This window comes from Polypterus senegalus, chromosome 13, assembly GCF_016835505.1.
Source record: "Polypterus senegalus isolate Bchr_013 chromosome 13, ASM1683550v1, whole genome shotgun sequence".
In the NCBI taxonomy this organism is placed as follows: domain Eukaryota; kingdom Metazoa; phylum Chordata; class Cladistia; order Polypteriformes; family Polypteridae; genus Polypterus; species Polypterus senegalus.
In genome coordinates, this window is record NC_053166.1 from 532538 (window position 1) to 558531 (window position 25994).

Genomic DNA, 25994 nt, shown 5'->3' on the forward strand with positions numbered 1-25994 from the left:
TCTACGAGAGCACAGAGCAGCATTGAACAGTATGGCGGCTGGACTGGAGAAGAGTGAGAAAGCTGAGCTCACGAAGACGGCGTCTCACCTGAGGAGGTCCAAGTGGTTCACCAGAGGCCGACGGCAGTCCAGCCGCTCACAGACGCTCCTCTCGAGGGCCGTTAACCGTTGCTCACTTCTGTGCTTCAGTCCTTCCTCCCTCAGTTCAGGCTGTTTCGAAAGGAAGGTGAAAATAAGGGGAAGTCAAAGATTAGGTCAGATTTGGTTTTATTATTAATAACACAGTGAAACAGCAACTCATTAAAGAGAGAATTTGACAGATTTCAGCACAGAGTGTTTATCGCCACTGCACTGGACTGATAGTGAGAGTTCACTTGGTTAGTCGCGTTGGCTCTGCTTCAACAAAAACTTCACAGCCATCCTCCCTTAGAAATGTGACTGCTGGGCGCTGCCTGGGTCGTTAGTCAAAGTTATCTGAATGGCTAGACCTCCAGTGAACCGTCCAACGGAAAAAATAAATATCACTTTGTAAAAGTCATCTCGCTCACCTGGAATGATAATGGAATGAACGCTTGATGACTCCTGAGGTTGTGGAGATGTGACGGGTCTGAGTTGACCTACCATGTGTGACGTGAATGTGTGGGTGACTGCAGGGGAGTGTCAAGGAATGAAGGAGGGACGCGTCTGTAAACGTGTGTCAGCGTTTTGTGCGAAATGCAGGAAAGTAAAATCAGTCTGTGAGATCAGAGCCGCCCAGGCCAGACCTCTCTGATGGCCCATTGACGGAGAGGGTTCTGCTCCTAATTGTTCTAATTGTTCTAAACCAGGGGTGCCCACACCTTTTTGGCTTGCAAGCTACTTTGAAAATGACCAGATCAAAATGATCTACCTACATTAAAAATGATATACATATATACATACATACATATTATGGGGTGCCAAACAGGCAAATATAATGATTTTTGGAATATACAAAGTCAGTGTCTGCGGTGGGCTGGTGCCCTGCCCGGGGTTTGTTTCCTGCCCTGTGCCCTGTGTTGGCGGGGATTGGCTCCAGCAGACCCCAGTGACCCTGTAGTTAGGATATAGCGGGTTGGATAATGGATGGATGGAAAATCTGATTATATAAAGTCAGCATTGGAATATATAAAATCATTCCCAATTATATATAATGTCAAAGCCTGATTATATAAAATCAGCGTCGGATACACTGTATATAAACTCATTTTTGAATATATAAAGTCAGCATTGGAATATATAAAAGCATTCCAGCATATATAAAATTTTCAGGCTTGTCATTTCACTCGTACTTGTGAAAGGTAAACTTCGACAGAAGCCACTGAGAGTTGATCGGGCTTGTGAGGTTCGTCCAAAAATGCGCAAATACAAAATGAACAAATAAATATAGTATTCAAAATGCCGGGCATATACATCAATTTGAACAAATTAACTGAACGGTGGGGGTTTTAAAAATATTTTTCTGAAGATGTTTTTGTTAACTTGAGTTTACTTAAAATGTGCCTGAGTCATTTCAATCAATATCAATATAATTTGACTTTAAATGTATATATTCAGGAATGAGGTTATATATTCCGACACTGACTTGATATATTCCAAAAATCATTGTAATTGCCTGCTGTTAGACACCCCGTAGTTATATATATATATATACTGCTCAAAAGAATTAAAGGACCACTTTTTAATCAGAGTATAGCATCAAGTCAATGAAACTTATGGGATGTTAATCTGGTCAGTTAAGTAGCAGAGGGGGTTGTTCATCAGTTTCAGCTGCTGTGGTGTTAATGAAATTAACAACAGACGCACTAGAGGGGCAACAATGAGATGACCCCCAAAACATGAATGGTTTAACAGGTGGAGGCCACTGACATTTTTCCCTCCTCATCTTTTCTGACTGTTTCTTCACTGGTTTTGCATTTGGCTACAGTCAGTGTCACTACTGGTAGCATGAGGCGATACCTGGACCCTACAGAGGTTGCACAGGTAGTCCAACTTCTCCAGGATGGCACATCAATACGTGTCATTGCCAGAAGGTTTGCTGTGTCTCCCTGCACAGTCTCAAGGGCATGGAGGAGATTCTAGGAGACAAGCAGTTACTCTAGGAGAGCTGGAGAGGGCCATAGAAGGTCCATAACCCATCAGCAGGACCAGTATCTGCTCCTTTGGGCAAGGAGGAACAGGATGAGCACTGCCAGAGCCCTACAAAATGATGGTTAATGATTGTCTGGGGAGGCATATCCATGGAGGGTCACACAGACCGCTACAGGCTTGACAAAGGCACCTTGGCTGCCATTAGGTATCAGGATGAAATCCTTGGACCCATTGTCAGACCCTATGCTGGTACAGTGGCTCCTGGTGCACAACAATTCCTGGCCTCATGTGGTGAGAGTATGCAGGCAGTTCCTGGAGGATGAAGGAATTGATACCATTGACTGGCCACCACACTTTCCTGACCTAAATCCAATAGAACACCTCTGGGACATTATGTTTTGGTCCATCCAATGCCACCAGGTTGCACCTCAGACTGTCCAGGAGCTCAGTGATGCCCTGGTCCAGATCTGGGAGGAGATCCCCCACAACACCATCTGTCATCTCATTAGAAGCATGCACCGATGTTGTCAGGCATGTATACAAGAACACAGGGGCCATACAAAGTGCTGCGTACAATTTGGAGTTGCTGCAATTCAATTTGGGCAAAATGGACTAGCCTGCCACATAATTTTTTCACTCTGATTTTTGGGGCGTCTTTGAATTCAGGGCTCTGTAGGTTGATCATTTTCATTTCCATCAAACGATGTGGCATCCTTTCGTTCCTAACACATTACCCAGTCTATATCAGTATAGATATCCAGGAGGATTTCTTTTTCCCATTGAGATCTGATGTGTTTTCAAAGTGTTCCTTTCATTTTTTTGAGCAGTTTATATATATATATATATATTGTAAAAGATAGCCCAGCCACAGACAGACACGACAGCACAGTCCAAGACACGCGGGTTTATTTTGCTCACTATTTACTACTCTTTTCCGCTCTCACTCTTTCTCAGTCCTTATCCTCTCTCTCTCTTCAGCTGCCTCTGCTCCTCCTTCACAAGTTCCGTCTATCTCCTCCCGACTCCGGCTTGTCCACTGGAGTGAGGAGGTCCCTTTTATCTTGCCCCAAATGTGCTCCAGGCGCTGATGATGGTCTTCCGGCAGCACTTCCTGGTGTGTCGGAAGTGCTGCCCTTGCACCCGGAAGCACTCCGGGCATACACAGTTCCTGGAGTGGCAGCACTTCCTGGTGTGGCGGAAGTGCTGTCCTCCAGGGCTCAGGAACCATCCAGGCAGCCCCTTGGTTGGACCATGGACCCCCACGGGGCTGCGCTTCCCAGCTCCGTAGTCGTGGTCCTGGATGGAAATCAGGGGGGCTGCTCTCTTGCGTCCAGGGAAAATATTGCCCCCTTCCCGGTCCTTCCCTCATCCAGGCGTCTCAGTGGGGCAAGGTCCCTGGCCATCTGCCACAATATATATATATATACACAGTACATATACTGAGTATAAGAGGTGGGTAGTAACGAGTTACATTTACTTGAGTAACTTTTTGTAAGTTGTACTTCTAAGAGTAGTTTTACTGCACCATACTTTTCACTTTTACTTGAGCACATTTGTGAAGAAGAAACGCTACTCTTACTCCGCTACATTGGGCAACACTCGACTCGTTACTTTTTTTCCATTAGATAAAGTCTGACAGACAATTTTCAATCAGCTCCGTGTAGCTCACGCCGTCAAGTTGCGCTCACGCCTTCCATTGTGTCTTCAGCTCTGACGCGAGGTTTTCGATGTTCCCCAAATCAAGGCGCTGCAGCTTTGAGGACAGATGCTGCATTTTTTATTTGAAAGCTTTAACTGAGCTAATCATATTCACCGGATTGGTTTTCTCTTTTCCTTGCAGCTGTAAATTAAGCTCATTCAACATGTTGGTCGAAGCGGAGTGGTGGCTCTGAGGTTAGGGATCTGCACTGGCAATCGGGAGGTTGCCGGTTTGAATCCCGTAAATGCCAATAGGGACTCTGCTCTGTTGGGCCCTTAACCTGAAACTGCTGAGTGCTTTGAGTAGTGAGAACAGCGCTATATAAATGCAAAGAATTATTATTATTATCGGAAAACAGATGCCAAGTCTAGCGGCCATTGATCGTCATTAAGTTGCTTGTGTTCTGCATGTTTAATGACAACGAGAAACTCCTTTATCTCTGACCAGGGTTCTTGAAATCTCAGCAGGAATTTCTCCCTCACCATCTGCCTCAATGAAGGCCTCTTTTATCATCTCTCCATCTTGGAAGGACTTCTTATGCTTAATGATCGAGTGACTCACCCGGAACGATGCTTCGTGTGTCTGCCTTTGCTTTTGAATTCAGCCGAGTGAAAAATGACGGCTGTCTGAATAACTGCAGTTTTAGTTCCCTCTCCTTTCTCTTTCTCAGATCGCTTTTCTAAAAGGAAGTCAGTTTCGTAGTTTTTATGAACGGTTTGAAAGTGCCTTTCCACATTTTCCTTCTTTGGAATAGCAATGATAGATTGACAGACCAGACAAACGCACTTCGATTGTGACATCGTGAGAAAAAAAAATCCTCTTCCAATTCCACATCCAGCCCATAAACAACAATTTTTTAGTTGATATAAATTGGAAGGCTAACTAGATCACTTAGATAGCCGGAGTTTTGCAGTAGCTCGCGCATTTGATCGTACGTGCGGGATGACCAGTGTGTTAGAAGAAAAGAGATCTCAGACTGGCCGCCCTGGATGTCAATCAAGTGGCAAATGCCATAGGGAGGATATAAGATTTTTTTTTTTGAATGCAACGCCATCTACCCGCACTACCTTTCCGATCTACCAGTCAATTGCGATCAACATATTGGGCACCCCTGGTCTTAACGAACAGGTGAAGGTCCCTACAGAACATGAACTGGCATAGAGGATTGAAACAGAAGATGCAGTTAAAGCCTTTGAAGCTCTGGCCGGAATACTTTGGAAAGATTTGTGTTATAATACCACCAGGGTTTAAATTCCTGGCTTTATTATGTTTGTTCGTGTTATTCTTCTTCACCTTGAATCATTATTATTTTTCATGTTTCTCTGTTATTTCTGTTGAAATTGTTTACTTGCATTAATTTTACTCTCCCTTTGAAGAGGTGTAATATGTATTGTCTATGTGTAATGGTCATGAAGGGGTCAGAGGTGGGCAGAAGCAGGCGTACAGCTGGTCATATGGCAAAAGACACGCAGGTTATGCTTTATGAACTCAATAACTTTAAGAAGTAGAAGACAAATAATACAAATGAACAATACAATAATAAATAAATAAATAATACAGGAAAAAACTCTGTGTTTCACATATTTACATCCGTTACCCTACTTTTGCCCACTCTGTATATATGCGTACTAGGGAGTTCCCCCCCTGCTCGCTTCGCTCACCAACCTATCTGGGCTGCAGTAAGCGCCAGCCACTTCGCATCTCTGACCCTCATGTTGTGAAGAGGGGGGCAAAACACAGCCCTAGAAGATGCGGCCCCCCTCTTAAACGGTGCTACAATGCAGTTGTTTTTTTACCTCCTCTTTGCTCGATCAGCTGCTGCTGTGCCACGTAATCTGCGTCTCACGCGGCGCTTCGAACTTTTAAAAAGCCAGTACAGCAGCTGTCGTACTCTTTGTCTTTTATTTCCGGCCCCAGGCGGTGGTTAAATCTCTTGGCACAAAGTCTCGTCTCTTGGGACGCGAGTTCTTCATATTTTTTAGTTTAGCATTTAAAAATGGACTTAGACTCCATCTCTACAATATATAAAATCATTTTACAATCCCTCCCTTTCAAAGATCCAAGAGGACACTGGGAAAAAAAAATCAGAAAAGGAGTGGAAAGTAGCAATGCAGAGAATTCACTCGAGCTCCATATGCGCAAAGCATACAATTATACAACTCAAAATTATATATCGAGCACATCTGTCTCGACTAAAACTCTCCAAAATGTTTCCAGGGCGAGATCCAACCTGCGAACGTTGCAATCAAGTCCCAGCCTCACTGGATCACATGTTCTGGGCCACGTACACCTAATTAATATTAATTTTAATTACCTTTCAGACAGCCTTGGACTCACAATCCCTCCTAACCCACTAACAGCTGTGTTTGGGGGTCTTCCAGAGGGGCTTAAAGTGGAGAAGGACAAACAAACTGGGATTGCATTCACTACACTCTTGGCACGCAGACTCATTCTGATAAACTGGAAGAACCCAAACTCTCCTCTTTTAAGTCAGCGGGAAACCGATGTGTTATATTATTTGAAATTGGAAAAAATCAAATAGTCAGTTAGAGGATCTGTGCAGACTTTTTACAAAACATGGCAGGATCTAATCAGTAATATTTTAGAATAAGTTCATAAAGCACAGAGAATTTATTAATTCAGGTATGTTTACAAGCCTTAAATTTCACGCCGTTCGGCTTGCTCTCTCTCTCAGGGGTGGGGATCGATCTGTTCTTAACATAATTTTTCTTTTTGTAAAAACTTGATTGCTTTGTATGGATTGCAACAAAATTAATAAAAAGGAAAAAAAAAAATGGAATAAGAATCTGAAAATCTAAAAACATCACATTAAAGTTTGATAAATTCTGAAAACAATGATTCCAAACATATATATGCTCAGCAAAAAAAGAAATGTCCTCTGACTTTCCACTGTTTTTACTTTCAGTAAACTTAATGTGTAAATATTTGTATGAACACTAAAAGAGTCAACACCATAAGACATAAACTAAAAATGTTTCACAATGTGTCCCTGAATGAAGGGAGGCTCAAATTAAAAAGTACCAGTCAGTCTCTGGTGTGGCCACCAGCTGCTTGAAGTACTGCAGTGCATCTCCTCCTCATGGACTGGACCAGATTTGTCAGTTCTTGCTGTGAGATGTTACCCCACTCTTCCACCAAGGCACCTGCAAGTTCCTGGACATTTCTGGGGGGAATGGCCCTAGCCATCGATCCAAATCGATCCCGCTCCAGGGTACAGGCCTCGGTGTAACGCTCATTCCTTCGACGATAAACACGAATCCGTCCATCACCCCTGGTGAGACAAAACCGTGACTCATCAGTGAAGAGCACTTTTTGCCACTCCTGTCTGGTCCAGCGAAGGTGGGTTTGTGCCCATAGGCGTCGTTGCTGGTGATGTCTGGTAAGGACCTGCCTTACAACAGGCCTACAAGCCCTCAGTCCAGCCTCTCTCAGCCTATTGCGGACAGTCTGAGCACTGATGGAGGGATTGTGTGTTCCTGGTGTGACTCGGGCAGTTGTTGTGGCCATCCTGTACCTGTCACGCAGGTGTGATATTCGGATGTGCCGATCCTGTGCAGGTGTTGTTACACGTGGTCTTCCACTGCGAGGATGATCAGCTGTCCTTCCTGTCTCCCTGTAGCGCTGTCTTAGGCGTCTCACAGTGCGGACATGGCAATTTATTCAGCAGTCCTCATGCCTCCCTGCAGCAGGCCTAATGCACGTTCACGCAGATGAGCAGGGACCCTGGGCATCTTTCACAGTCGGTAGACAAGTCTCTTTAGTGTCCTGCGTTTTTAGAACTGTGACCTTAAATGCCTACTTTCTGTAAGCTGTTAAGGTCTTCACGACCATTCCACAGGTGCATGTTAATTCATTGATTGTGGTTAATTGAACATGCATGGAAAACAAACCCTTTACAATGAAGATCTGTCAAGTTATTTGGATTTTTAAAACATTATTGTTGAAATACACAGTCCTGAAAAAGGGACGTTTCTTTTTTTGCTGAGTATATATATGTAGGTTTTAAAATAAACCCGATTTAAAGCGTGACAGAAAAGTCCTTGCACAAAATCGTTGCACTTTTAGGCTTAGGATTTTATATATAGAGAGTAGATATAAACTGCTCAAAAAATTCAAAGGGACCCTTTGTAATCCGAGTATCGAATCAAGTCAATGACACTTGTGAGCTATTGATCTGCTCAGTGAATCGAGCCCCCGATTCTGGTAAGAAAACAGATGGAGGGCTGTGTGTCTATACTAATAATGCTTGGTGCACTAATCTATATTACGAAACGAAGGCTGTATATATGCACGGATGTCAGAGGCCAGAAGCACCGAAAGCGCACACGCACAGCGCCTCAGAGTCAAACCCAGCGGCGTCCCAGAGCCAGTAGGTGGCGCCCAAACAACACATCACAACCTGTAAACTAAACGTCAGGTCACAATACAACCTGCCGCCCGAACGCGAACGCGCACACCACCGCATTTACAACCTTCGTTTAGTAATGTAGATCTCCAAACCGGGATCAGAGGCCAGAAGCAAGCCGTGCACAATACAACCGCTCACCGAATGCGAACACCACCGCATACACAACCTCTTGACGTTGACCAGATAAATAACCAAGTGATTGGACTGCTTCCCGGAGAAAGCCACGTCTTTCTAAGTGCTGAGAGTGTTGATTCTGAAGAGGAAACTGAGCATCTTAATTTCCCATTCAAATATTTAAACACTATTAGCACAACACAATATTAACCTTAAAGTAGGGACTTCCGGCATTCGTGTGACGTTAAAGTGAAGGTTTTAACTACTCCATACCAGGGAGGGCTAATTCAAGGACAGGAAACCATCTTTACCAAAAATGTCCAATCAATCAATCAACATTTATTTATATAGCACATATTCATACAAACAAATGTAGCTCAAAGTGCTTTACAAAATGAATAGAGAAATAGAAGACACAATAAAAAATAAACAGAAGTCAACATTAATTAACATAGAATAAGAGTAAGGTCCGATGGCCAGGGTGGACAGAAAAAACAAAAAAAAAAAACTCCAAAAGCTGGAGAAAAAAAAATAAAATCTGTAGGGGTACCAGACCACGAGACCACCAGTCCCCTCTTTATAAGTACATTTTTGATTAACTATTTTGAATTTACCATTTTATGAATTTTTTGTTTCCAATTTACTTCATTTAAACCTTTGCACTCTGATATTTTTTTACTTATAAGTGCAGCAACTCAAAGACATTTTGGACTTAAATGATATAACAATTACATTTCAATTTTAGTTTTAATAAATTGATTAATTTTTAGTACAAATTTACGCAAGCTTTCAAGGCAACTCAGGCCCCTTCTTCAGGCGAGATGTAATCACATTGTAATCTTTTGAGTTAGCCAATAAAAGGGGTCAGTTTGCTTGGCTTTTCTCTACATTCAAAATGGCTAACACGGTACAACACCCTGGTACTATCAATCCATCCATCCATCCATCCATCCATTTTCCAACCCGCTGAATCCAAACACAAGGTCACGGGGGTCTGCTGGAGCCAATCCCAGCCAACACAGGGCACAAGGCTGGAACCAATCCCGGGCAGGGTGCCAACCCACCGCAGGACACACACAAGAGAGATTCACTGATCTTGACTTTGCCGATGATGCTGTGATCTTCATGGAGTCAATGGAGGCTCTGAATGAGGCTTGCGAGTGTCCTGATACAAACCAAAATCCAGGCCTTTAATGACCTTTTGGGCAAAGCCGTTGGCACTGGAGAGAGTGTCGACCTCGTCATCGAGAGGTTTACTTACCTCGGCAGTGACATTCATGACTCTGGTGACTCTTCCTATGAAGTCAATAGGTAGTGTGGTGGGGGTTCATAATGTCACTGGAAAAGGATGAAGGTTCAAGTCTTTAGAGTCCTGGTGCTTCCTGTTTGTGAGATATGGACGCTATCCAGTGACCTGAGATGAAAACTGGACTCCTTCATGTGGGTCTCTTCAGAGAATCCTTGGGTCTCGTTGGTTTGACTTCCCGAAAGAGGCACATGACCTGCATGGTGAGGGAACGTCAGTTATGGCACTATGGCCATGTAGCACGATTCCCAGAGGGTGGTCCGGCTCACAGGACCCTCATTGTTGAGGACCCGAGTGGCTGGATCAGGCCAAGGGGACACCCACATAACACCTGGCTGTGGCAGATAGAGGGTCACTTCTGTGGGGTGGGGCTGAACTGTGTGTCTGGCTGGGGAGTTGCATAGGGGGTCATGAGGTCACTGCTCCCCGATATGTGCCAAAGGACGAAGGTCCAAGTCTTTAGAGTCCTGGTGCTTCCTGTTTGTGAGATATGGATGCTATCCAGTGACCTGAGATGAAGGCTGGACTCCTTCATGTGGGTCTATTTGGAGGGTCCTTGGGTACCACTGGTGTGACTTTGTGTTGCTCACGGAGTCCCGATTGAGGCACATGACCTGCACTGTGAGGGAGTGTCAGTGACAGCACTACGGCCATGTGGCACGATATCCCAGAGGGTGGTCCGGCTCACTGGCCCCTCATTGTTGAGGACTGAAGAGGCTGGACCAGGCTAAGAGGACATCCATATAACACCTGCCTATGGCACATAGAGGGTCACTTCCAGAGGGTGGCACTGGACCACATGTCTGCTTGGTGGGTTTCCAACCAGAAGCTGTTTTGTCAGGTGGTGGGTGTGCCAGTGTGCTGTACCAGTGTCTGCTCCCCAACCTGACCTGACCTGATCTCAGCCACAATAAATGTTGAGTTTTTGCAGATGGAGGAAAAAGGTTGCCGATGCCGTGAGCATTTTCGTGATAACGGCGTGAATTTCACTTTTAGCCAAACACCCGTTGTTCCACAGTTATTATTATTTTTTTCTATGAAGCAAAACTCTTTAACTTTTTGTTGTGAATTTGGTTTTTGCACAAATCATTTCGCTCAACACTTCTCACTTTCTACTTTACTGGGTGAATCCCACCACACTCGATCCTCTCACAGTAACTCAGAGTATCCCATGAGGGGGTCTCCTTAGCCAGAAGCGTCACAATACTAGGTATTCTTCAAGGGGTTTACCCCCAACTCATACTGGACGTCAGTGTGTCTGACTTCAGGAGGGTCTCCCTGCAGCCCACATCACTCTTGACATGTTAGTCACAACTCGCCCATCACCATCGTTTGCAGAGCTTCAATCATTCACCTTGGAATGGCACAAATCCCTGGACGTGTCCCGAGTGACATTTGTAAGCGTAACATGAGTGACCTCATAGGCACCACCATGGACTCCAGTTACACCCTCTTGTCCGACCTCCTGTCTTCATGACTCATATTGTCATATTAAAGCGCACCACTGAACCTGAACTTTTGTGCATTCTGCTACACCAAACAAGAACAACAAAGCAACTGGATGATCAAATCTTCCATTTCTTTGTACATCCAAAAGGAAAGTAGAGCGCGGCAATTAGAGGGATGAGGTTCGGAGTGGCGCCATACTGGGGTCCTTGGAGAAAAGGTTGGCTGTGCCTGTCAATTAGGGGGTCTCCTCCACTGCGAGGTCCCGTGCGGGGTAAGTAGAGGAGATATCAGTTTGAAAGGAATGCTGAGACTTTTCAAGAAGATCCCTGCTGTGTTTTAACTTTATATATCCATAATTATATGGATTGTGGTGAATGGCCGGCCCATTATCCCGCCGCCAGGTGGAGCCCTCCTTGCAGCATGGAGGACCCCAGAAGACCAGCAGGGCATCATGGACAATGTAGTTTTTATGCGCAGCCCTGCTGGATGCCATGGGGGCCACTAGGGGACGCTGCAGGGAAGAATAATGGATATTTTCCCTACGCCCCGGTAGCACATGTGGACAAGAGGAATGACGTGCTTCCGGGGTGAAGAAAAGAACTTGTACCTGACCCGGAAGTGATTGAGAGTCACATGGGCTGGGGATGGAGAACACTTCCGGGTCAGGAGATATAAAAGGACTGTGGGAGCCCCCAGACGGCGAGCTGAGCTGGGTGGAAGGAAGGGTGGCAACGCGTCTGGGAGCTGGAGGATTGGATTATTGTGATTATTAGTGATTTGTATGAGTATTGTGGAGGAGAGGGTGTTTTGTACACTGTGGCTAAAGAATAAAGTCGAATTGTGGATTTTCACCTGGTGTCTGGAGTCGTGGTCAGGGGTTCAAATCTACCACAGGATTTATTTATTCTAGATTTTTAAACATTTAAAAGATTATTTATTTACCAGTAACGGCACACTGCTATAACGATAACGTGCAGTGAATTCACCAGTTTTCTTACTCTTTCTCTGTCCGTTTACCATTCGTTTGCTCAGATGTTGATGCGCTTGCTGTTTCCTGATCGGCTCTTTTTTTCTCCACCCTAGCCGCCCGCTTCTTCTCTTCTTCTGTTGGCATCTTTTCGCGTTAAAACCGATTAAGTCCGTGTTTGTGTTGCAATTACTTAGTGTTTTCTTTAATTTTTCACTTAAGCTGGCACTTAAATCATTCTTGAGGCAGATTGACGACTTAAAATATGAAGAGGTAGGGGAAGTGACGGTGAAGATGGCAGGGATGGGAATGGTGCCCATATGCATGCACTGCACAGCCGCCCAGCTGGCCGCTGCCAAGTGTTCATTCTTTCCACCCATCCATCCATTATCCAACCCGCTGTATCCTAACTACAGGGTCACAGGGGTCTGCTGGAGCCAATCCCAGCCAACATAGGGTGCAAGGCAGGAAACAAACCCTGGGCAGGGTGCCAGCCAACCGCAGGGCACACACACACACAAACACACACCAGGGACAATTTAGGATCGCCAATGTACCTAACCTGCATGTCTTTGGACTGTGGGAGGAAACCCACACAGACACGGAGAGAACATACAAACTCCACGCAGGGAGGACCCGGGAAGTGAACCCAGATCTGTGAGGTAGCAGAGCTACCACTGCGCCACCGTGCTGCCCTACTTCATTCTACAATAAAATAAAATAAAAATAAAAAGAATAATAAAAATCATCACCCCGAAAGTGGATAGCAGACGTCCCATAGTATATGTGTACCAAATTTCAGGTCAATAGTTCAAACGGTTTGTGAGCTACAGGTGATTTAAAATCCCAGACAGACAAGCGGACAGCAAACGGTTGCGTATTTTATAATTTGTGAAGCTGCGCTGCACTCTATTTGGGTTGCTTGTCTTGGACTTTGTTTTTAATCTAAGCACTGGTCACGTTGGCACCTACCCCTTTACCATATGCATGTGTGCCCTCATTCGCCCGGCTCATCTCAGTTACGGTATCGATGATCCGGGTGTAAGAGGGTCCCTAAAGGCGAACGGGAGCATGGAGCCAACCCGGACCGTCCTGGTATCGTCTACCCAATTTCATTTTTAGCAAAGTTGTTGGGTCTCGTTTCCTGCTGTTATGCCCCTATACAATGAGTACCTAAAAAGTTTTGTTGAGTTGGCTTATGATTTACAAACTTTATTTTTATGCACCTGTTTTTTTTTTTGTTTTGTCCTTCTGGAACAATCCACGCATCACCCACAAATGAAAAATCAATATTCTTATATGAATGTTTTAATAACAATATTTTATCGATTCACCAGTGATTTGTTAATAATCATTCTGTGAATGCCTGTTCTGATTTTTGTTTACGAGAGGTGTTGAATAACGTATCTACCTCAGTAGGAAAGAAAAGAGTTTTCAAAAAATGTTTGGTTTTTTTTTTCAATCTAAGCTCCCCCGCTCGCTCCATACACTTCATCCACTTTTGCTGCAATGACTTTAACCCGGGGGTCTCCAACCTTTTTTTTTTTCTCCCGAGAGCAACTTTTACAAAATGAAAATGGCTGAGAGCTAACGTTTCTCCTCATCGCTTATTTCAACCCAAACAAACTGAATCAGCTCGTTTTGCCTGAACATTTACAGAATGTTGGCGTCCAGATCTCACATTTTGCATTAAAACATCAGAAAAAAAATATTGAGTATGTCTGTATCTCACACTACTGAATTAAAACATGAATGCTGTCGAAACAGAAGAATGCAAATCCAAATCCACAGTGCCACACACGTGCAAACAGGAGCAGCTGAAGTTAACACGTCCGCCCAGTAGCCGGTGCCTCAGCTCAGAGCACGTCACTTCCTGTCCCGGCCACGACGATGACATCACTTCCCCCAGACGCCATATAATGCCTCTCTCCCCTCCTCTGGATTTCAGTTCTGTTTTGGAATCAGTCTTGTAAACTACTCTGGTCTTACAATTCTTTATTGCTGCAGCCAGGAACATATTAAACGGGTGGCCGCCCCAAACCCTTATCATGTCAGAGGTCTCAATGTTTCAGAGCATCCATCCATCAATCCATTATCCAATCTACTATATCCTAACTACAGGGTTCATGGGGGCCTGCTGGAGCCAATCCCAGCCAACACAGGGTGCCACAAACCCCGGGCAGGGTGCCAGCCCACCGCAGGGCACACACACACACACACACACCAAGCGCACACTAGGGACAATTTAGGATTGCCAATGCACCTAACCTGCATGTCTTTGGACTGTGGGAGGAAACCCACGCAGACACGGGGAGAACATGCAAACCCGGGTCTGCTAACTGCGAGGCAGCAATGCTAACCACTGTGCCACCATGCCACCCTATGTCACAACAGATATGACTTATTCATTTGTCATTTTTTCACGTCGCTGTGTCACTTTTTTCCTTAGAAGGTTGGCGTCCTTCAACATCTGCAATAAGATGCTGCAAATGTTCTGTCAGATGTTTGTGGTGAGCGCCCTCTTCTACGCGGTGGTGTGCTGGGGAGGCAGCATAAAGAAGAGGGACAAGCTGGTGAGGAAGGCAGGCTCTATTGTAGGCACGGAGCTGGACAGTTTGACATCCGTGGCAGACGGCAGCGCTGAGCAGACTCCTGTCAATCATGGAGAATTCACTGAACAGGATCATCTCCAGACAGAGGAGCAGCTTCAGTGACAGACTGCTGTCTGGAGATGATCCTGTTCAGCGGATGCAGTGGTTTCTCCATGACTGACACTCGCCTGCTCAGCACCCATCGCTCTGCCACAGATGTCAAATTGTCCAGCTCCATGCCTACAATAGAGCCTGCCTTCCTCACCAGTTTGTCCCTCTTCTTTATGTTGCCTCCCCAGCACACCACCACGTAGGAGAGGGTGCTCGCCACAACCGTCTGGTAGAACATCTGCAGCATCTTATTACAGATGTTGAAGGACGTCAGCCGTCTAATGAAGTATTGTCGGCTCTGTCCTCTCTTACACAGATCATCAGTATTGGCAGTCCAGTCCAATTTATCATCCAGCTGCACTCCCAGGTATTTATAGGTCTTCACCCTCTGCACAGTCACCTCTGATGATCATGAGGTCCATGAGGGGTCTGGTCCTCCTAAAATCCACCATCAGCTCCTTGGTTTTGCTGGTGTTCAGGTGTAAGTGGTTTGAGTCGCACCATTTAACAAAGTCCTTGATTAGGTTCCTATACTCCTCCTCCTGCCCACTCCTGATGCAGCCCACCATAGCAGTGTCATCAGCAAACTTTTGCACGTGGCAGGACTCCGAGTTGTATTAGAAGTCTGATGTATGTTGGCTGAACAGGACCAGAGAAAGTCCAGTCCCCTGCGGCTCTCCTGTGCTGCTGACCACAATGTCAGACCTGCAGTTCACGAGACGCACATACTGAGGTCTGACTGTAAGATAGTCCGCGATCCATGGCACCAGGTGTGAATCTACTGCTATCTCTGTCAGCTTGTCTCTAAGGAGCAGAGGTTGGATGGTGTTGAAGGTGCTAGAGACGTCCAGAAACATAATTCTTACAGCATCACTGCCTCTGTCCAAGTGGGAGAGGGATCAGTGTAGCATGTAGATGATGGCATCCTCCGCTCCCACCTTCTCCTGGTATGAGAACTGCAGAGGGTCGAGGGCGTGGCGGACCTGTGGCCTCAGGTGGTGAAGCAGTGCAGCGTGGCAATGCATGCAGTTGGCTGCTCTGAGCGAGATCAGACTTGGCAGGACTTTGCTGTGTGACATGTATGTGAAATCATAGAGTATGCAGGTTCATACAACATGCAAGACAGTAACATTTGTCAAAAGTAATTATTTTTTGTTGATTTAATATGTTAAACGATTGCTTTGTGTTGTTGTTTTTTTTAAAAGTTCAGCCCTGGGAGTAAAGAAACAAAAAAAAAAATTTGCCCTAAAAGAGTTCATTTGACACCGCAGGTTCGGGTGTCTTACAGGAAGTGCAGATCCCAGCTTTGTTTTTGTTGTTATTAATTTCGTCTTTTAAACTGTGCTTTGTGTATAAGAATTCCCCTTCTGCTCTCATAACCTTCTGCAATGTCTCAGTTTTTACTTGAAGTGTTTCTGCGGCTTGTAGGCGTATCTGCTACAGCGAGCTGGTTAGGAGAGGCCAAATTCAAAAGAAATTCAGAAGAACTTCAGATGCTGCAAAAAAAAAAGTGACGGGTACCATGAGCCTCAGTGGGCATCTCAGAGGACAGCTTGGCACTGACACAGCCAACGCTACCACCAGAAGTGTTCGGAGTTGGAGGTTTGTGGAGACTCCAGTCATCCAATCAGATAAAGGAGAGACGCGGCCAGCTGCTGTATGCAAATTCTGAGACCGAAAGGTCAAGGGGGCGACACCCTCTTCCAAAAGGAATAAAACGATTGGAAGTCGGAGCAGCATTGGGTGCGCATGTGGTGTGAGTCGGTGTGCATGTGACAGGTTACAGGTGATGAAGAGGTGGCGGAGCCCCCGATTAACATATCAGTGAGCTGTGAAAAGGCAGAAGTGGAGCGTTGAATGGACAAGCGACCATTATGAGCTTTGGAGTTGGCAGCGAGAGTCAGAGGGGATTGCAGTCTGACTGGTACCAGCAGGTGACAAAGAGCTGCCAAGATGGCAGGACCAGCAGAGAGCTGGAGGAGCAGACACAGGGTGACACTGCTAGTTAAGGTACTATGGGGGCCGTTAACAATACAATACCATTCAAATTATTTTTAGTGTACTCCAAAATCACACAAGGAGTGTGGCAATGGGCTTTAGCAGGCCTTGCCTTTTGATAGCCCCACACAGCCATTGACTCTCTAAAACATGGGTGTCGAACTGTGGGCCTGGTGGGCCGCAGTGGCTGCAGGTTTTCATTCTAACCCTTTTCCTAATCAGTGACCAGTTTTCACTGCTAACTAACTTCTTTTCCCTTGTCACACACATGCGACTAAGAGCGAGCTGAGTGGACCAAGTGGAGGTGCTTACCCGCCAGGCCAGGGGGTGGCAGGGTGCTCTGAACCTATTTCTGGTATCTGTGCAGACCAAATATGGGAAAACCTGCCTGATTTAACGTTCAGTTCCGGCGCCCAGACTGACGTCACTTCCTGTTCCGGACAAATGGCATCACTTCTGGTCTATAGCATATAAAGCCTCCATATTTCCAAACCAGTTCAGTTCAATCTGGGAACTCAACCTGAGAGCATCCCCTTGTTTGCTTTAAACCTTTTTGCAGCCTGGGACAATACACGGGTGGCTGCCCCAAACCTTTTCAGTGTGTTGAGACTCATTTATTTACACCCTTCATTTTAAAAGCCCTGTTTTTAAGGATTCACACCTCTGAATTGATTCTTCTCTTTGTTAAATGGCAGCCAAACAGAAATGAGACGTGAAATGAGCTGACAGGTGACCAGCTACAGTTGTGCTTGAAAGTTTGTGAACCCTTCAGAATTTTCGATATTTCTGCATAAATAGGACCTAAAACATCATCAGATTTCCACTAAAGTCCTAAAAGTAGATAAAGAGAAACCAGTTAAACAAATGAGACAAAAATATTATACGTGGTCATTTATTTATTAAGGAAAATGATGGAATATTAAATATTTGTGAGTGGCAAAAAGTATGTGAACCTTTGCTTTCAGTATCTGCTGTGACTCCCTTACTAAACGTTTCCGGTAACTTTTGCTCATTCCTGCACAACAGCTTGGAGGAATTTCAGCCCATTCCTCCGTATAGAACATCTTCAACTCTGGGATGTTGGTGGGTTTCCTCCCATGAACTGCTCTCTTCAGGTCCTTCCACAACATTTCGATTGGATTAAGATCAGAACTTTGACTTGGCCATTCCAGAACATTCACTTTATTCTTCTTTAACCTTTCTTTGGTAGAACGACTTGTGTGCTTAGGGTCGTTGTCTTGCTGCATGACCCACCTTCTCTTGAGATTCAGTTCATGGACAGATGTCCTGACATTTTCCTTTAGAATTCTCTGATATAATTCAGAATTCATTGTTCCATCAATGAAGGCAAGCCCTCCTGGCCCAGATGCAGCAAACCAGGCCCAAACCATGATACTACCACCACCATGTTTCACAGATGGGATAAGGTTCTTATGCCGGAATGCAGTGTTTTCCTTTCTCCAAACATAACGCTTTTCATTTAAACCAAAAAGTTCTATTTTGGTCTCATCCGTCCACAAAACATTCTTCCAGTAGCCTTCTGGTTTGTCCACGTGATCTTTAGCAAACTGCAGACGAGCAGCAATGTGGCTTTCTCCTTGCAACCCTGCCATCCACACCATTGTTGTTCAGTGTTCTCCTGATGGTGGACTCATGAACATGAACATTAGTCAATGTGAGAGAGGCCTTCCGTTGCTTAGAAGTTACCCGGGGGTCCTTTGCTGACTATTACACGTGTGCCTTGCTCTTGGAGTGATCTTTGTTGGTCGACCACTCCTGGGGAGGGTAACAATGGTCTTGAATTTCCTCCATTTGTACTCAATCTGTCTAACTGTGGATTGGTGGAGTCCAAACTCTTTAGAGATGGTTTTGTAACCTTTTCCAACCTGATGAGCATCAACAACTCTTTTTGTGAGGTCCTCAGAAATCTCCTTTGTTTGTGCCATGATACACTTCCACAAATGTGTTGTGAAGAGCAGACTTTGATAGATCCTGTTCTTTAAATAACACAGGGTGCCCACTCACACCTGATTGGCATCCCATTGATTGAAAACACCGGACACCTGACACCTCACCTTCAAACTAACTGATCATCTGTGAGGTTCACATAGGTTTGCCACTCACAAATATGGAATATTCCATCATTTTCCTCAATAAATGACCAAGTATAATACTTTTGTCTCATTTGTTTAACTGGAGTTTCTCTTTATCTACTTTTAGGACACGAGTGAAAATCTGATGATGTTTTAGGTCATATTTATGCAGAAATCTAGAAAATTCTAAAGGGTTCACAAACTTTCAAGCACAACTGTAAATTGGGGCTTCAAATTCCAACCAATCACTTAATGATGAGCCAATTCTTGCTGATCATTAAATCCGTTATTTAATTCCACGGTTTGTTGCTGCTCTCATTCTGCTACAGCAGACATTTCCCAAACTGTTGACTTTCTGTTTTATTTCTAAACAACACCCTCACAATGTTTTGGTGACCTGAGAGATCAGCCTTACTGAGACCACCACATTTCTTTAATTTCAGATATTGTGTGATGGGGACAGGTGAGGTGGTCATGTGACGGCTCGTCTTGTGTCTCATTATTGTTTGGCTGCTAATTGATGAAAAAAAGAAACAGCTAAGGGGGGTGGAGTCAAGTTCATTTAAAGTAAGGCAAAAGAAGTTTATTAGTAGCAAAAACTGGTCACTGATGGTCACAAAAACAGCCACTGTGGCCCTCCAGGACTGGAGTCTGACATCCGTGCTCTAAGAAGACAAGGAAAAACTCCCCAGGGGATAAAAAAAAAAATGGAAGAAACCTCGGGAAAAGCAATTTGAAAAGAGACCCCTTTCCAGGTAGGTTGGGTGTGAGGTGGGTGTCAAAAAAAAGGGGGTCAATACAACACAATACACAGAACAGAACACAAGTCATTCTCAGTACACTACAATAGTGCAATTCTAATACCATCAGTACAAAACAGTACATGATATCACATAATGGGATTCCGATTTGTTCAGAGTCCTGGAGACCTCGGCCACCATGGTGGGGAGTGTGAGTGGTCCTTCGCAGCCATTCCACAGATGAGTCAGTGATGGGCCGGCCAATATGATGAATATGGGATATGGAATGGTCTGCTCGCTAGGCCCCTTCGGTCTCGGCTTATTTAAGGTCCGGGACCAGTAACACTGGTGTGGATTAAATAGACAGAGAGGTGGCATTTTCTGGGGTCTCAACGCTGGAACAGTTGAAAACTGGGCCAGAACACCAGGAGGGTTCATAAGATAAAGGCCTGCACAAGTGCATTACCATAAGAACATAAGAAGTGTGACAAACGAGAGGAGGCCATTCAGCCCATCAAGCCCGTTTGTTTAACTCAGAGCCAAGCCGTCCCCAATATCACATCCCAGATTGTCCTTAAAGGTCCTCAAGGTTTCTGCTTCCACTCTATGTCTCGGTACTTTGCTCCAGAGACCCACAACTCTTCACATGAAGAAGAGCTTCCTGGCGTCAGTTTTCAGGGCCTGGAGTAGAGCTGGGACAAGAACACTGGGATGGCTAAACAGGGTGGTGTACCCTGGGGGCGGGGGGCGGACCACCAGAAGGCCTTAACTAAGGCAGTAGCAACAGAGTGAGAGGTGGTTGGTGTTTTTTTTTTTCCAAAGATGGACCATCAGAACGGTTGAAATTGTAATGATGTGCTCTGGGACCACAACACCAGAGTTTAGAGAATACGTACCAGTGATATGAATCACATACTGGTGGAAATGAAGGGGAGTCAAGAGCCCCTCATTATAGAAAGAATTGTGGGAGTCTACTGAGGCAGAAACCTTAAGAATCTTCAAAAAGAATCTGGAAGTCATTAGCTAAAGAATCAAGTAGCAAATGGATCTGAAGGGTCTCCACTCCTTTGCCAGACGTCATATGTACATTCTCAGCAGCGTCACGGTGAGAAAGACACCACATAGAGCCAAACAGTAAATATGTCAAGCTCAAGGCGTCTTTGAACCTCATTGTGGCCACTGTGGGAGGGTGCGTTACTTCCTGCGTGTGATCTTGAAGGGCTGCTGCAAGTTCATTTGAAACAAGAGACGTAAATTACCAAAAGACCCACATAGGAAGCAAAATGTACAAGAAGAGAAAGAAATCCGCAAACGGACCAAAGCTCACTGTAGCTGCACTTGTTGAGGGCTTCTGAAAGAGGTCCAGCTCAAGCTACTGGAAAGGCCCAAGCACTGAATATCCAGCCAAGCCAAGACAAGGGGGCTTTCCTGTGTCACACCATCCATCATGGGTGTCATTGTGGGGAGACAAAGGGTAATGATTACTGATCATTCAAAGCCTGGAATGAAAAGTTTATATTTAAGAGGAAGAGATCCACAGAGACTGCTTATGTAAACTACCCAGAGTTCTGTGCTACAAATCTGCGATCCATCCACCATATTGCAGCATAGAGTGGCACGAAATAACAGGAGCAACATTTATATACACATAGGCCAAGTGCACAACGAGTCAAAAAATTAACACACACCGACATTACTCCACTCCACTCCACTGTGTTAATAGATAAGTAAATACGTAGGGAAATGAATTATTGGTAATACATTAAAAGAGACTGCAATGGACTGGCACCCTCTCCAGGGTTTGTGCCTGCCTTGCACTATATGCCAGCTGGGATAGGCTCCAGCAACCCCCGCCAACCCTGGTCTGGATTAAGTGGGTTAGAAAATGACCATTTGGGACAGATAATGATACTAACCATAAAGACGCTACCTGTAGTAACAGATGCCCCCTATATACAGGTAGACAGAGAATGGGCTGATGGGAGCAGATCAGAGGGCAGGTGGGCAGCCCAGAGTTCATTCCAGACAGCCAAGGGGTAGAAGCTGCTGCAGAACCTGGCAGGACTGGTTTGGATGTTATGGCACCTTCTGTTAGATGGAAATGGGACAAAAGAACCGTGAGGGAAGTGGGAGTGGTCCTTCACAGTGCTGTAGGCTTTGTGGGTGCAATGCTTGATAAAGATGTCTTTAATGGAGGACAGAGCGGTATTATTGTATTTTTTTTACCCTATCCCATCTCCCTGTTCCAAAAATCAATTTAATATACGGTCCCCAGAAAGGGGACGTATCAGATATTAAACTGATAAGAACAGATGCTACACTTGATCTTAGCCAAAAGGCCGAGAAGCGATTCCAATGGTCTCTTCTGCGGTGTGCATTCTCCATTGTAGGATTTTGCAATCAGAGTCCCAGAAGCAGACGGTGATGCAGCTGGTCAGGATGCTCTCGATGGTGGCCCCTGTAGAATGTGGTGAGAATGCAAAGAGGTTAACTTGCCTCAATCAGTCATTGAAGGAACTGGAGAAAGCTGTTGATGTTAATTGTCCGGGTGAGGTCAGCTGCCAGGTGCCCACCAAGGACTGTGGAGCTCCACCATAGAGACCTCGATGTGCAGGATGGTGCGGGCAACATGAAGTCAACAATCATCTCTTTTATCTTGCCCACGTTAAGAGACACATTGTTGCCTTTGCTCAGTCTGCCAGTCGCTATGTCTCCATTCTGTGTGTGATTCATCCCTTATTCCTGGCAAGACCCCCCCATTACTGTTAGATGGTGTTAGAGCTGTACACAGCCGGGCATTTGTGTGCCAGCAGAGTGAACAGACGTGGGCCGAGTATGCAGCCTTGGGGGGGGGCCGTGCTTAACATGATGGTATCTTGAGTCTCTGTCAGGAAGTTCAGGATCCACTTGCATATAAAACACGTACTGTATGTGGATCGAAGTTTTAAAAGTTTTAGTGAAATTCACGGCAAAAAATTCAGTTAAAAAATTAAACAGAAACAACAATACACTGTGACCTGAAGGGGGTGCCCCAGCTCCCCCAGACCCAACACAGACAGACACAGGACACAAGTCCAGCACAAACACAGGCTTTTATTATGTGGGAAATGCTTCCTTAGTCATTTCCCACCACCAAAGCACAGTAATGAAGCACACAGCCTCCTTTTCTATCTCTCTTCCTTCTGTCTCTCTCACTCCGACTCCTACTTTCTCCAACAACCTTTGTCTTCTTTTTCCCTGACTCAGACTCCTGGAATGAAGGTAGCGGCCTTCTTTTATGTTGCACTTCTGGTGGCCCATTAGCTTGGTCTGGGAGCACTTCCATGTGAGGCGGAAGCCCAATGAAATATGGTTCACTCGTCCCTGCAGCACCCCTTGGCGGCACCCATGGGACCCAAGAGGGCTGAGCCACAGAACTCCATCTCCCCTGAAGCCCTGTGGGAATCCACGGTGCTGCAGCAGTCCAGAGAGCCTGCTATCTAGTGATCTGGTGGAGATAATGCCCTGTACATGCTCTCTCTCCCTGTCCTTCCAGTTCATAGGTGCCCTGGCTGGGTATGGGTCCTGGCACACAAAAAAGAAAACCATCTTGTCAACGATGAATTCAGTTTAAATTTAGTCAGGGCTTGAAGTGGGCCAATACACATCGGTAAGGAATAGTGGCACTTCTGCCGGCAGTGTTTTCGAGCACATCGGCTCACGTTGCGAATATCCAAACCCATCCCTTTCCTGCTGTTCAAATGTATGTTGGTGTTTAGCATCGCTCAGACCTCCCAGGTGGAAGCCCCCCTACCCCATTCATCTTGTAATGTTAATCTACACTTTGAACATTCAAAGGGGGTCTCCTACTTCCCTGCTCTTCGATCGACGTACGGTGTGTCGCTTTGCTGGAAACTCCCACTTACACAGGGTACCAGGACTTCCTCAGTCCATATCCCCATTAGGCACTGATCGTAGTTCCATTTCTTCCAGTTTCTAAATGTTTTCACATGCGCTATGAATGACATGCGTTTAGAAAATTAGCTGCCTCTCGGTATTCAGGCAAACAATCTAAACTATCAAACGTTTCATGTTCCTGTCTAAGGCAACGTCCAAAAATGCAGAAGTTAGTCTTCATTTTCTCCTTTTGTTCACACTACCGCAGCATTCTTTAAGCCCCAAGAATCAGAGACATTCGAAGACGTTCTCGAGAGGCGTAAATTTTTCTGAAAATTCCAGCTCACCACAGTTGCCCAGATAATAATGGGGCCAACATAATAAAAAAGTGAAATGACGCCAAACTACCGTAACAACCTAGATGGCACTTCATCTCGCAGGTGGCTCTGTCTCTGGTCTACCAGATGACCTTTGAATGGAGTGAGTGATGGCTCACTCCTTCATGGATGAGAAATGTCAGAGAGAGAGAGTGAACAAACATGATCCAATCCTTTGGCTTCCTGTCATGTGCCATGGACCAATGGGGCATCATGGTGCAGAGTGACTCTCCCGATTCAACAGCCAATCCTGTTCAACCACAGCTCAGTTGCACCAGCCCAGTTGTGGCCTGTATTCTCCTAGGCTAGCCGTCCAGTTCCAAAAGATAAATTTACTTGTCCCATCCTATTTGCCAATAGCTTGTCCTGCACAGAGGCTTCTAAACTCACTAAATTGATGCCTCTGGAATGTCCGCACATCACCCTTGTAGACAGATGAATGCTTCCAACTCCCTACCACAACTGACATTCCCCAAAGCAGCACTTAACACAAGGTGACAGCATTTCTAAAATGTGCATAGAAGTATATTTCCTATAGAAAGAAAAGAAACATCTGAGTAAAGGAAAGAGAGGTGGGGGTCATGCGCTGATTACAATATGTTGCTGCGCCCACCACACAACAATCCACTTAGACTGGGACCCAGTAGCAGCGGGTGATACCTCAGCACCACACTGGAACAATGTGAGGTTTTTTTTTTATCTCAGTTGCTGGAGTGCCAATCCTGACACCAACCCCAAGTTTTCTTTATAATTGGAGGACCTGCTTGCAGGGCTGGATGAAGATTAATGTCATACCCAGGGTGGAGCAAATACAGGGTCTTGCCCACGGGGCCCAACAGAGTAGAGTCACTTCAAACCAGCTACATTCTGATTGTCTGTGCAGATACCAAGAGCCTCAGAGCCACCACTCCGTCCTTAATGATGGAAAGCAAGCTAAAATATATAAAAGGCAAACTCACGCAGAAGAACATGAAGGATGTTTGGAATGGACTGAGCAGCAATCCGTGGCTCAGGTGCTAGAAAGGGCTTTTGACAAAACCAATGACCTGATCGATTTTGTTAATTGATTTTCCCTCCTACTGCCACCTTCTTACCCATCTGCCCACACCATCCCTACCACATCAGCAGGAATGGCCAGTGACAAGTCCACCTCTAACCATCAGTGTGGACTGTCCATAACTGAAGACCAACAAAGGAGACAACTGAGGAAGCTGAACAGAGGAAAAGACACATTACCAGATGGACTCCTTGGGTTCTTAACCCCCTTGTTGCCTAAATGTATTTACAATTATATAAAAAAAAGAAAGGGCGGCACGGTGGCACAGTGGTAGCGCTGCTGCCTTGCAGTTAGGAGACCTGGGTTCGCTTCCTTAGTCCTCCCTGCGTGGAGTTTGCATGTTCTCCCCGTGTCTGCGTGGGTTTCCTCCCACAGTCCAAAGGCATGCAGGTTAGTTGGATTGGCCCTGGTGTGTTTGTGTGTGTCCTGTAGTGGGTTGGCACCCTGCCCTGGATTGGTTCCTACCTTATGCCCTGTGTTTGCTGGGATTGGCTCCCGTGACCCTGTATTCGGATTCAGCGGGTTAGAAAATGGATGGATGGATAAAAAAAGCTGTCAAGCAGATGCTAAATTAACTCTTTGAGGGCTGAATATTTTTTTCCAAAAAAACTCAGTTTTCTGAACAGCACACAAAGCAACGATTTTACACATAAATCAACATAAAATGTTTGTTGCTATGTGCTGTGGCTGCTGTTGGCGTATGTTTGGCATCTCTGGCGGCAGTGGCCTCGATGGTCCGCAGGAGTGTATGGTGGGCCAGCTGCCTGGCTGTCTTGTACTTCTTGTCATCATAAGCGGTGGTCCTCCCAGGCAAACACTGCTGTAGGCGCATCAGCTACATGAAAGTGTTCAGCACCACGAGCACCTGGGGACCGATCAGATGATGCTGGTACCTCACTTTCGTTTTGGATCTCCATCCCCAGATCACTTGCATCAAACTCAAGTCAGAGGTCTATGCAACGAAATTACCTAAAACGTTCATGGAGTATTTCGCTTTGGCCCCTCGCCAGATGTCGGTGCCATTTTAGAGGTTGTTTGCTCTTCGCTACTCGTGCACGCGTAGGGAATCGAGGTTAAA

At 45.5% G+C, this 25994-nt stretch overlaps 1 protein-coding gene and 1 non-coding gene across 3 annotated transcripts in view; both read right to left on the reverse strand.

The window, feature by feature from the left end:
• LOC120543393 overlaps positions 1–25994 on the reverse strand; it is a 221437-nt gene that overhangs the window by 175459 nt on the left and 19984 nt on the right. For both annotated transcript variants that reach the window (XM_039776468.1, XM_039776461.1), the window contains exon 2: positions 89–210. The gene's annotated coding sequence lies outside the window, so the exon portion shown is untranslated. The remainder of the gene's footprint in view (positions 1–88; positions 211–25994) is intronic.
• LOC120543435 lies at positions 21776–21957 on the reverse strand. Its single transcript, XR_005636335.1, has one exon. It is a non-coding gene; the product is annotated as a U2 spliceosomal RNA (small nuclear RNA).